The sequence below is a fragment of the Strongylocentrotus purpuratus genome, unplaced genomic scaffold (assembly GCF_000002235.5).
Source record: "Strongylocentrotus purpuratus isolate Spur 01 unplaced genomic scaffold, Spur_5.0 spur5_scaffold_3, whole genome shotgun sequence".
Taxonomy (NCBI): Eukaryota; Metazoa; Echinodermata; class Echinoidea; order Camarodonta; family Strongylocentrotidae; genus Strongylocentrotus; species Strongylocentrotus purpuratus.
In genome coordinates, this window is record NW_022145609.1 from 9,029,184 (window position 1) to 9,043,387 (window position 14,204).

A 14,204-nucleotide genomic window follows, 5' to 3' on the forward strand; every position below is an offset into this window, starting at 1 on the left:
GTAGGCAATCGCCTGGTAACTGGAAGGTATCGGGTTCGACCCCCAGCTGTTGCGTTTTTTTCTTTTGCTACATCTACAACAATAAGTATAAGTACTAGAAATGCAATCGTGTCACAACGATGTGCGTGCAATGACGCCATGTTTCTACGTGTCAAACGAAAGAGCTTCTCTCGCCCTATCCAGAGCAATTTGTACGAAGTCTGTAGCTTCTGTGATATTGGAGATAGGTAGGGCGAAAGAAAGGCCTCAACAGTGACCTTGATGGGATGGTAGTGACTATGCCTACGAAGTTTGAAAGAAATTGGGATATGGGAAAGGACGTGGAAAGGGCTCGCAAGCACTGCGTGCAAAAACCAAGGGGATTTGGTGCATGTTCGTCATTGCAATTCTGGGGGTCAAAAGCGTGAACCCGATATGCCCCATAGACAATGCGTGTAATGCATGAGCGGAAAACGTACAGGATCTGTATTATGACCGGAGTTAAATTGTTTTTTCTCTCTCTCTTTATGTCTCTTTATGAGCCGTATTTGGTATCGTTAGAAAGAGAATTACATGAATGTTATTGTAAACCACTCTCTTTTTTCCCATGATAATCCTATCGAAACACGTGATGTAAAATAGATTTATAGGACAAAATGGCGTCTTAAATAGCCACATTGACCAATTTTAAAAATCCGGCCATGAGGTGCCCTGCGTATTGGAACTCGGCATGTCACTGCAAATTTTCAAGGAAAAAAAAGGACGTTTAAGGGGCGAAAAGCAGTCTGAAAAAATGACGTCATAGCCGATACGTGTTAGATTCGGGCGGAAACTCAGCGGAATTCGTGTAGTGATCTTTGTTCAAATGCGATTTATTCACAATTTTCTGTGTGAACATATACTATACTTGGTATCATTCGAAAGGGCACTTCATTGCGGTCAGTTTGACACCATTGTTATCTTCGCGCAATGTATTGCACGCATTTAACGCGCTATCACGCAATGCATAGTAAATACATCATTTTTTGAGATAACTTTGCGCTGACATAATCAAATTTTACCAAACTTTGCGGACAGTTGTCACGTATATAAATACATGTGTGTGCCAAGTTTTATTGACGTAGGTCAAAGGATCGTAATTTTAGAGCAAGTTGAAGTTATTTTGGAATTTTCTTGAAAATGGCGAATTTGGAGGGCAATTTTCTCAAATTTGGTCAGTGATAGGGTATATAATTTTGTATATGGCTGGAAAGGGCATATCTTCAAGTATCTAAATCCAAAAAAGGGTACGGGTTTGCCAAGCCATTATGGAGATACGGCCACAGAGAGAAAGCCAATTCCCAGAACTTTAGAGGGCGCTATTTATGTTGTGCAAAGTCATTGGAGCGTGAAATTTGGCATGGCTATGTGCAATTATGAGATAAGGATACTGTGAGATTTAAATACAAAACGGAATTTATATGAGAAAGTTATGGCAGTTTTAGTTTATTTAGGTGTCAATTTTTCAAGAATTTGAGAGATAGTTGACGGAGTCGGTTTTAGATTTGAATTTTGAGTATGAAGATGGCATTTTGAAGGGCAGGTTATACGTCGCAGATAAAAGAACATCTCTTAGACTATCTAGAGGAATTTGTTAGAAATGTGTAGGATCTAGGATAGTGGAGATAGGAAGGAAGAAAGAAAGGCCTTAAAATGGACCAGAAACGGACAAAATGGCGCCTGGACGGTTATGCATGAGTGATTTCGAAAATCGAAGAATGTAGTGACCTTGAAGGGATGTTAGAGACTATGCCTATGAAATGTGAAAGGAAAAGGACATGAGAAAAGCACCTAACTAGGAATAACAAACATTACGTGCAAAACGAATGCGATTTCCTGACGATAAGGAAAAGGAAAAGGAGGAAAAGGAGAATATTAATGGGGCAGAATGTGAACGAAAACAAGGCAATGACGAAGGTCGTCATTGCAATGAAAAAAAAACATGGAGATTAGCAATGTGACACTTTAGTCTAGTGGGTAGGCAATCGCCTGGTAACTGGAAGGTATCGGGTTCGACACCCAGCTGTTGCTTTTTTTTTAATCTTTGAAAAAGAAAAACTGATGTCAAACCCATTTTGATCTCACTCAAAGTCCATATTTATTGCTATTCTCTTAATTGATCTATACAATGAGCTTGCAATTAACTTGTAAGCAAGGTAAAGTATTATATTTACGAAGTACAAGAAGGACAGGAATCCTGTTTTATCTATTTATCAAACATTATTACATTCAATACTTTTTCAGTCCCAATGAGAGAGAGAGAGAGAGAGAGAGAAAGAGAAAGAGAGCCAGAAAGAGACAAGTGAAGAGAACCCAATACACCTCATCAGTGTAATAAAGTCTGATGATCTTAATCTACATACTTACTTCAAATATTTTGCCGGGCAGATATTATTATTTATAAAAACAAACCAATTTTTGAGTTTTATAATAAATATTATTGTTGTTGTTGTTGTTGATGTAAAACAATGAGAAAATAGGGACCTTTTGCGGGGGGGGGGGGAGCAATGTAGAAAAAAAAATCGTGCCGGCCGATATTTCACTCAGTGGTAGAGGGGGAAAGGGGAGGGGGGGGGGGGTAGAGAGCACTATTTTTTTGTTTGGCCCTCGAAAATTTGAAAAATCACCCCCCCCCCCACATTAATCGCCAGGGGGTCCCATCTAGACAGCTAGCTGGCAATCGACAGCTAGCTGGCAATCGACAGCTAGCTGGCAATCGACAGCTAGCTGGCAATCGACAGCTAGCTGGCAATCCCAAAGCCATGTCCATTTAAAAACTGCATTCAAGAGCCTCTTATTGCTAGGTTTACAACGTTGTTTTACATTTGCAATTATAATTTCCTAGTTTTATTCACTCTCTACAGTCCCGTACTATCCCTTTTTCAGTCTGTAAACAACTTTGCAACACGAAAACAATGATGAACAGGGTTTTACTTCTCGTATAAATTTATTAGAAGTGCCCTATGTCATTTTGCACGAAGTGATACAAAGGGCCTTTCAAATTTAAGTCTATTGAAAGCATTCCCCCACCTAGCCTGTATGACCGAGCAGAATCATTTAGTGCTCAACAATAAAAATCCACAGTCTTGGCTAAAGAGGTCCATTATTTGTATGTTTATTTAGTTATTTTATTTAATTGACATTGTACAGTACTATTAAATATCAGGTATATTGGATGCTCTGTTTTAAATACAGTCAAGATTGCCGAGCAATGAATTACATCCTGCTTCTTGTCCTCAAACCATATCTTTCTGGTTTTTAAAACGGTATCATTTGAATTTCCATTTCCAAGCATTATTTTGAGCTGTCCCGAAATTGTTTTCCTTTCTTGAAATCAGACTACAGCCCCAGTCTAAAGTGCTTGTCCTCCCAGACAAGGACAAAGAGCCTCTTCGGTAGGTTTAGGGACAATGCATCAAAATAACGCGGTCATTGTTGCAATGTCAGGAATGCTATTATTACCTCCTCTTTGGTAATCCTCGCATTTGACCAAACAAAAGTCACTCAATGAAGGGAGGGTCAGGTTTGTTTTCAATTCACTAATATTATTGATGCCATGTCAGAAAGAGCTGAGTAGTTTGTTACGTAACTATTCAAAAATTGCAGGTGCAAGCTATTGAAAACAGAATCGAATAGCCAAGCTTCCCTATTCATTGGTGCCCTGTTATAGAATTCGTAGCATATACTGAATTGAATAGACCCGTGTTCTATTCATTATACTATGTGAGGGCAGTGGCCTCTTGTCATATCACTTTAAGTTTAAGTCAGCAGTTTGCAAATTAAATGAAATAAACATAAAACCTCACTATTATATCAGTAATATCAGTAACTGAAAGAAAAAAAATACGGGCAATCTTGACAACATCGGACTACAAAAATGATGATAATAATGCATCCCGAAAGCGTCAAATCAGTAAATCGGCACATTTTGTAAAGTCATTAGCATGCAGAAAGTGTTAACAACAAAAAGCGAACCAGTTATCACGGTGAGGCAAAATGGTCTTGTGGATAAAAGTGATCACTTCACAATGCAATGTACTCGGTTCGAGTCTCAGTTTCTCCTTTATATAAACCCATGTTATTTTTTTTTCTTCACTCCATAATATTGACTTGTCATCTCTTTTTTAAAGGGGACACCCCCCCCCCTCAACAAAGAAAAAATAGCATGTAATACTCTTTCTTTAACAAGCGACTCTCTGAATTAGTCAGAAAACATCTTTTGCTACATCTACAACAATTAGTGTAAGTATGAAGAATACATGAAGATTAGCAATGTGACACTTTAGTCTAGTGGGTAGGCAATCGTCTGATAACTGGAAGGTATCGGGTTCGACCCCCAGCTGTTGCGTTTTTTTCTTTTGCTACATCTACAACAATAAGTATAAGTATGAAAAAAAAACATGGAGATTAGCAATGTGACACTTTAGTCTAGTGGGTAGGCAATCGCCTGGTAACTGGAAGGTATCGGGTTCGACCCCCAGCTGTTGCGTTTTTTTCTTTTGCTACATCTACAACAATAAGTATAAGTATGAAAAAAAAACATGGAGATTAGCAATGTGACACTTTAGTCTAGTGGGTAGGCAATCGCCTGGTAACTGGAAGGTATCGGGTTCGACACCCAGCTGTTGCTTTTTTTTAATCTTTGAAAAAGAAAAACTGATGTCAAACCCATTTTGATCTCACTCAAAGTCCATATTTATTGCTATTCTCTTAATTGATCTATACAATGAGCTTGCAATTAACTTGTAAGCAAGGTAAAGTATTATATTTACGAAGTACAAGAAGGACAGGAATCCTGTTTTATCTATTTATCAAACATTATTACATTCAATACTTTTTCAGTCCCAATGAGAGAGAGAGAGAGAGAGAGAGAAAGAGAAAGAGAGCCAGAAAGAGACAAGTGAAGAGAACCAAATACACCTCATCAGTGTAATAAAGTCTGATGATCTTAATCTACATACTTACTTCAAATATTTTGCCGGGCAGATATTATTATTTATAAAAACAAACCAATTTTTGAGTTTTATAATAAATATTATTGTTGTTGTTGTTGTTGATGTAAAACAATGAGAAAATAGGGACCTTTTGCGGGGGGGGGGGAGCAATGTAGAAAAAAAAATCGTGCCGGCCGATATTTCACTCAGTGGTAGAGGGGGAAAGGGGAGGGGGGGGGGGGGGTAGAGAGCACTATTTTTTGTTTGGCCCTCGAAAATTTGAAAAATCACCCCCCCCCCCCACATTAATCGCCAGGGGGGTCCCATCTAGACAGCTAGCTGGCAATCGACAGCTAGCTGGCAATCGACAGCTAGCTGGCAATCGACAGCTAGCTGGCAATCGACAGCTAGCTGGCAATCGACAGCTAGCTGGCAATCGACAGCTAGCTGGCAATCGACAGCTAGCTGGCAATCGACAGCTAGCTGGCAATCGACAGCTAGCTGGCAATCGACAGCTAGCTGGCAATCGACAGCTAGCTGGCAATCGACAGCTAGCTGGCAATCGACAGCTAGCTGGCAATCGACAGCTAGCTGGCAATCGACAGCTAGCTGGCAATCGACAGCTAGCTGGCAATCGACAGCTAGCTGGCAATCGACAGCTAGCTGGCAATCGACAGCTAGCTGGCAATCGACAGCGTAGCCTGGCGGCGGTAGCGGGTAGCCCCAAAGCCATGTCCATTTAAAAACTGCATTCAAGAGCCTCTTATTGCTAGGTTTACAACGTTGTTTTACATTTGCAATTATAATTTCCTAGTTTTATTCACTCTCTACAGTCCCGTACTATCCCTTTTTCAGTCTGTAAACAACTTTGCAACACGAAAACAATGATGAACAGGGTTTTACTTCTCGTATAAATTTATTAGAAGTGCCCTATGTCATTTTGCACGAAGTGATACAAAGGGCCTTTCAAATTTAAGTCTATTGAAAGCATTCCCCCACCTAGCCTGTATGACCGAGCAGAATCATTTAGTGCTCAACAATAAAAATCCACAGTCTTGGCTAAAGAGGTCCATTATTTGTATGTTTATTTAGTTATTTTATTTAATTGACATTGTACAGTACTATTAAATATCAGGTATATTGGATGCTCTGTTTTAAATACAGTCAAGATTGCCGAGCAATGAATTACATCCTGCTTCTTGTCCTCAAACCATATCTTTCTGGTTTTTAAAACGGTATCATTTGAATTTCCATTTCCAAGCATTATTTTGAGCTGTCCCGAAATTGTTTTCCTTTCTTGAAATCAGACTACAGCCCCAGTCTAAAGTGCTTGTCCTCCCAGACAAGGACAAAGAGCCTCTTCGGTAGGTTTAGGGACAATGCATCAAAATAACGCGGTCATTGTTGCAATGTCAGGAATGCTATTATTACCTCCTCTTTGGTAATCCTCGCATTTGACCAAACAAAAGTCACTCAATGAAGGGAGGGTCAGGTTTGTTTTCAATTCACTAATATTATTGATGCCATGTCAGAAAGAGCTGAGTAGTTTGTTACGTAACTATTCAAAAATTGCAGGTGCAAGCTATTGAAAACAGAATCGAATAGCCAAGCTTCCCTATTCATTGGTGCCCTGTTATAGAATTCGTAGCATATACTGAATTGAATAGACCCGTGTTCTATTCATTATACTATGTGAGGGCAGTGGCCTCTTGTCATATCACTTTAAGTTTAAGTCAGCAGTTTGCAAATTAAATGAAATAAACATAAAACCTCACTATTATATCAGTAATATCAGTAACTGAAAGAAAAAAAATACGGGCAATCTTGACAACATCGGACTACAAAAATGATGATAATAATGCATCCCGAAAGCGTCAAATCAGTAAATCGGCACATTTTGTAAAGTCATTAGCATGCAGAAAGTGTTAACAACAAAAAGCGAACCAGTTATCACGGTGAGGCAAAATGGTCTTGTGGATAAAAGTGATCACTTCACAATGCAATGTACTCGGTTCGAGTCTCAGTTTCTCCTTTATATAAACCCATGTTATTTTTTTTTCTTCACTCCATAATATTGACTTGTCATCTCTTTTTTAAAGGGGACACCCCCCCCCCCTCAACAAAGAAAAAATAGCATGTAATACTCTTTCTTTAACAAGCGACTCTCTGAATTAGTCAGAAAACATCTTTTGCTACATCTACAACAATTAGTGTAAGTATGAAGAATACATGAAGATTAGCAATGTGACACTTTAGTCTAGTGGGTAGGCAATCGTCTGATAACTGGAAGGTATCGGGTTCGACCCCCAGCTGTTGCGTTTTTTTCTTTTGCTACATCTACAACAATAAGTATAAGTATGAAAAAAAAACATGGAGATTAGCAATGTGACACTTTAGTCTAGTGGGTAGGCAATCGCCTGGTAACTGGAAGGTATCGGGTTCGACCCCCAGCTGTTGCGTTTTTTTCTTTTGCTACATCTACAACAATAAGTATAAGTATGAAAAAAAAACATGGAGATTAGCAATGTGACACTTTAGTCTAGTGGGTAGGCAATCGCCTGGTAACTGGAAGGTATCGGGTTCGACACCCAGCTGTTGCTTTTTTTTTTAATCTTTGAAAAAGAAAAACTGATGTCAAACCCATTTTGATCTCACTCAAAGTCCATATTTATTGCTATTCTCTTAATTGATCTATACAATGAGCTTGCAATTAACTTGTAAGCAAGGTAAAGTATTATATTTACGAAGTACAAGAAGGACAGGAATCCTGTTTTATCTATTTATCAAACATTATTACATTCAATACTTTTTCAGTCCCAATGAGAGAGAGAGAGAGAGAGAGAGAAAGAGAAAGAGAGCCAGAAAGAGACAAGTGAAGAGAACCCAATACACCTCATCAGTGTAATAAAGTCTGATGATCTTAATCTACATACTTACTTCAAATATTTTGCCGGGCAGATATTATTATTTATAAAAACAAACCAATTTTTGAGTTTTATAATAAATATTATTGTTGTTGTTGTTGTTGATGTAAAACAATGAGAAAATAGGGACCTTTTGCGGGGGGGGGGGGGGAGCAATGTAGAAAAAAAAATCGTGCCGGCCGATATTTCACTCAGTGGTAGAGGGGGAAAGGGGAGGGGGGGGGGGGGGTAGAGAGCACTATTTTTTGTTTGGCCCTCGAAAATTTGAAAAATCACCCCCCCCCCACATTTAATCGCCAGGGGGTCCCATCTAGACAGCTAGCTGGCAATCGACAGCTAGCTGGCAATCGACAGCTAGCTGGCAATCGACAGCTAGCTGGCAATCGACAGCTAGCTGGCAATCGACAGCTAGCTGGCAATCGACAGCTAGCTGGCAATCGACAGCTAGCTGGCAATCGACAGCTAGCTGGCAATCGACAGCTAGCTGGCAATCGACAGCTAGCTGGCAATCGACAGCTAGCTGGCAATCGACAGCTAGCTGGCAATCGACAGCTAGCTGGCAATCGACAGCTAGCTGGCAATCGACAGCTAGCTGGCAATCGACAGCTAGCTGGCAATCGACAGCTAGCTGGCAATCGACAGCTAGCTGGCAATCGACAGCTAGCTGGCAATCGACAGCTAGCTGGCAATCGACAGCTAGCTGGCAATCGACAGCGTAGCCTGGCGGCGGTAGCGGGTAGCCCCAAAGCCATGTCCATTTAAAAACTGCATTCAAGAGCCTCTTATTGCTAGGTTTACAACGTTGTTTTACATTTGCAATTATAATTTCCTAGTTTTATTCACTCTCTACAGTCCCGTACTATCCCTTTTTCAGTCTGTAAACAACTTTGCAACACGAAAACAATGATGAACAGGGTTTTACTTCTCGTATAAATTTATTAGAAGTGCCCTATGTCATTTTGCACGAAGTGATACAAAGGGCCTTTCAAATTTAAGTCTATTGAAAGCATTCCCCCACCTAGCCTGTATGACCGAGCAGAATCATTTAGTGCTCAACAATAAAAATCCACAGTCTTGGCTAAAGAGGTCCATTATTTGTATGTTTATTTAGTTATTTTATTTAATTGACATTGTACAGTACTATTAAATATCAGGTATATTGGATGCTCTGTTTTAAATACAGTCAAGATTGCCGAGCAATGAATTACATCCTGCTTCTTGTCCTCAAACCATATCTTTCTGGTTTTTAAAACGGTATCATTGAATTCCATTTCCAAGCATTATTTTGAGCTGTCCCGAAATTGTTTTCCTTTCTTGAAATCAGACTACAGCCCCAGTCTAAAGTGCTTGTCCTCCCAGACAAGGACAAAGAGCCTCTTCGGTAGGTTTAGGGACAATGCATCAAAATAACGCGGTCATTGTTGCAATGTCAGGAATGCTATTATTACCTCCTCTTTGGTAATCCTCGCATTTGACCAAACAAAAGTCACTCAATGAAGGGAGGGTCAGGTTTGTTTTCAATTCACTAATATTATTGATGCCATGTCAGAAAGAGCTGAGTAGTTTGTTACGTAACTATTCAAAAATTGCAGGTGCAAGCTATTGAAAACAGAATCGAATAGCCAAGCTTCCCTATTCATTGGTGCCCTGTTATAGAATTCGTAGCATATACTGAATTGAATAGACCCGTGTTCTATTCATTATACTATGTGAGGGCAGTGGCCTCTTGTCATATCACTTTAAGTTTAAGTCAGCAGTTTGCAAATTAAATGAAATAAACATAAAACCTCACTATTATATCAGTAATATCAGTAACTGAAAGAAAAAAAATACGGGCAATCTTGACAACATCGGACTACAAAATGATGATAATAATGCATCCCGAAAGCGTCAAATCAGTAAATCGGCACATTTTGTAAAGTCATTAGCATGCAGAAAGTGTTAACAACAAAAAGCGAACCAGTTATCACGGTGAGGCAAAATGGTCTTGTGGATAAAAGTGATCACTTCACAATGCAATGTACTCGGTTCGAGTCTCAGTTTCTCCTTTATATAAACCCATGTTATTTTTTTTTCTTCACTCCATAATATTGACTTGTCATCTCTTTTTTAAAGGGGACACCCCCCCCCTCAACAAAGAAAAAATAGCATGTAATACTCTTTCTTTAACAAGCGACTCTCTGAATTAGTCAGAAAACATCTTTTGCTACATCTACAACAATTAGTGTAAGTATGAAGAATACATGAAGATTAGCAATGTGACACTTTAGTCTAGTGGGTAGGCAATCGTCTGATAACTGGAAGGTATCGGGTTCGACCCCCAGCTGTTGCGTTTTTTTCTTTTGCTACATCTACAACAATAAGTATAAGTATGAAAAAAAAAACATGGAGATTAGCAATGTGACACTTTAGTCTAGTGGGTAGGCAATCGCCTGGTAACTGGAAGGTATCGGGTTCGACCCCCAGCTGTTGCGTTTTTTTCTTTTGCTACATCTACAACAATAAGTATAAGTATGAAAAAAAAAACATGGAGATTAGCAATGTGACACTTTAGTCTAGTGGGTAGGCAATCGCCTGGTAACTGGAAGGTATCGGGTTCGACACCCAGCTGTTGCTTTTTTTTTAATCTTTGAAAAAGAAAAACTGATGTCAAACCCATTTTGATCTCACTCAAAGTCCATATTTATTGCTATTCTCTTAATTGATCTATACAATGAGCTTGCAATTAACTTGTAAGCAAGGTAAAGTATTATATTTACGAAGTACAAGAAGGACAGGAATCCTGTTTTATCTATTTATCAAACATTATTACATTCAATACTTTTTCAGTCCAATGAGAGAGAGAGAGAGAGAGAGAGAAAGAGAAAGAGAGCCAGAAAGAGACAAGTGAAGAGAACCCAATACACCTCATCAGTGTAATAAAGTCTGATGATCTTAATCTACATACTTACTTCAAATATTTTGCCGGGCAGATATTATTATTTATAAAAACAAACCAATTTTGAGTTTTATAATAAATATTATTGTTGTTGTTGTTGTTGATGTAAAACAATGAGAAAATAGGGACCTTTTGCGGGGGGGGGGGGGGGAGCAATGTAGAAAAAAAAATCGTGCCGGCCGATATTTCACTCAGTGGTAGAGGGGGAAAGGGGAGCGCGGGGGGGGGGGGTAGAGAGCACTTTTTTTTGTTTTTTTGTTTTTTTTTTTTTGGGCCCTCGAAAATTTGAAAAATCACCCCCCCCCCACACATTAATCGCCAGGGGGGTCCCATCTAGACAGCTAGCTGGCAATCGACAGCTAGCTGGCAATCGACAGCTAGCTGGCAATCGACAGCTAGCTGGCAATCGACAGCGTAGCTGGCGCGGTAGCGGTAGCGGGTAGCCCCAAAGCCATGTCCATTTAAAAACTGCATTCAAGAGCCTCTTATTGCTAGGTTTACAACGTTGTTTTACATTTGCAATTATAATTCCTAGTTTTATTCACTCTCTACAGTCCCGTACTATCCCTTTTTCAGTCTGTAAACAACTTTGCAACACGAAAACAATGATGAACAGGGTTTTACTTCTCGTATAAATTTATTAGAAGTGCCCTATGTCATTTTGCACGAAGTGATACAAAGGGCCTTTCAAATTTAAGTCTATTGAAAGCATTCCCCCACCTAGCCTGTATGACCGAGCAGAATCATTTAGTGCTCAACAATAAAAATCCACAGTCTTGGCTAAAGAGGTCCATTATTTGTATGTTTATTTAGTTATTTTATTTAATGACATTGTACAGTACTATTAAATATCAGGTATATTGGATGCTCTGTTTTAAATACAGTCAAGATTGCCGAGCAATGAATTACATCCTGCTTCTTGTCCTCAAACCATATCTTTCTGGTTTTTAAAACGGTATCATTTGAATTTCCATTTCCAAGCATTATTTTGAGCTGTCCCGAAATTGTTTTCCTTTCTTGAAATCAGACTACAGTCCCAGTCCTAGACAAGGAAACAGAGCCTCTACATAATAGACTTCGTTCGTACGCCATTTGCTTTGAATATTCATTCATAGTATTTCGATAGCATTACGTCATCTTTCATACGCCTGTCCGGCATGCATTTCGAGGAACTTGTACTTTTCTATCGGTAGCGTACATAGAGATACATACTACAGCAAAGAGATTCGATCATACACAGTATGTCCTTCGTAGGAGGACTAGAGGGCCAACTAAAATCGTGACCTTTGACATTTCATAGGTTTTGCATTGGATGAATTATTGGGGTTTTGTCCGATTTGAACGACGGTTTTGGAGGGGCAATGAATATTCATGAGCAATGACGTAAAAAATACGCCAACTACTGTTCGTTGATTGGCCATCGACAAAATGTTTTATTATTAGGTCATGCATAAAACATTTTTTTCATTCCCAGAATTCCCTACGATTTGAGCACGAAAATGGCGGTTGTATGAACTGCGACTTTCAAGTTATTCAATTACGAACAATGAAACATTTTTCTTTTAAGTGAATTTCTATTATAATAGAAGTTTGTCAAGTACATCTTAGTGAAGCAGAAAATCTTCAGGCGAACATTGACATCGAAGTGATACCCTATGATATCAAGAAAAGTAAGTAGACTAAAGATCCATTTTGTTTGAAGGTCTCTGAAATTATTGTGATGTGTTCGTCATTGCAGTGAGCGGCTCCCCGCATTGTCACAACGTATTACCCGGTTAACCCCCTACCCCATCCTCTTTTCTTTCTTCTGACCAAAGAATACTAACTGATTGAATGAACTCTAATTTAAGTCATCGACGGTAATATTTTTAGAAACAATCAGGATTTTACCGTAGGTTATTTCATTAGAGCGCATCTCATAATTTAAGTTCAGTTCATAGCTTGATTACCGATAGTAATCGGTCGTAGATGTGGATCTGTTGTAGACTGCGCAAATGGCTCATTGCTAGTCCAAGCCGATGAGATCTCGTCGAGCAGAATGTGATTTTCAATCCGCCGGTGCTAGCCGGCTGAAACACCAAGAAGCGACTGCGTTTCCTGAGCTGGCGCGGCTATGACTTTACAGTGTGTTAGTGTTACAGTAAAGCCTAGATCTAGACTAGTATTCATAGCATATTCTAGCCTGAATTTTCTGTCTCTTTCGTTCGTTAGCCTCTGATTTGGGTAGGGTCGGCTCCTCTCTTTAGCCGACCCTACCCAAATCGGAGGCTAACGAACGAAAGAGACAGAAAAATTCGGGCTATGCAGGCCTAACTTTAGATCTAGCAGTTGCACTGTCTTAAGTAGATCTAGAAGTCTATAGAATTCTAGACCTAAACAGCATTTAACCCGAATCTAGAAATCTAGTATAGATCTAGACCTAGGCCTAGATCTAGGGCTAGATTCTAGGCCTAATGTACTCTAACAAAAAATTCTAAATAGTCTAGATCTAAATGCCTGATGTAGATTTCCTCTAGATCTAGGTGGATCAATGTGGAAGTTTAATATGGAGGGGGGGGGGGGTGCACAATCATTCTGTGCCCCCTTTTTAAGATGGGCATAGCCATAGGGACGGGGTCTAGATCTAGGTCCAGAGCCACCTACTAATAATATTAAAAATAGGCAATTAGATCTAGATCTATAGCTTGTAGCAAAGACTTCCAAAGCCATGGGTCTAGGCTCGTTTTTGATTCACTAGACTAGACTAGTCGTGCACATGTGTCATTATTGTGATCCAGGTCCAGATTCAGCTTAGTTTGAATGTAGATCTAGGCTAGATCTACCAACGACAACAAAACAAAACAAAAAAGTGTGTCTCTCCCCCCCCCCCCCCCCCTCCCCACCTCCCACTTCCCCTGATTTCGCTCTTAGTTATGTCATTGTGCCTTGTTTGAAATAATTAGTTTATTTTCAGGATTTTTATGCCACTCCTCTTAGTTTTATGTTGGTGAGAATTCTGGATCCAACCCTACATATGACATGGATATTTCTTTCTCTAAAGGACATGAACAAAGTTATAAACAGATAACTTATGCATGCATTATGATATTAGCAGGAACCTTACTAAGTTTCTGTTTTCTTTAATTGTAGATGCTATGGAACAAAGAAGCAGATAATGATCACAGAAGTGCAACAAAGAGCACCAGGACCTGATCAACAAATGTATCTAATCAGGAACAGGACACCTAAGACCTAAGTTGAACTTTGGCAAGGTATGTTTGTATGAAGTTCGAAAATATTCAGGCTGTATCTAAGCCCATGCGAACACCACACTCGACTTGGACTATATACAAAGATTTGGGGAACTGTCATCTTGTGTTGCATTATATCTTGTAATTCTCAATTATTCTC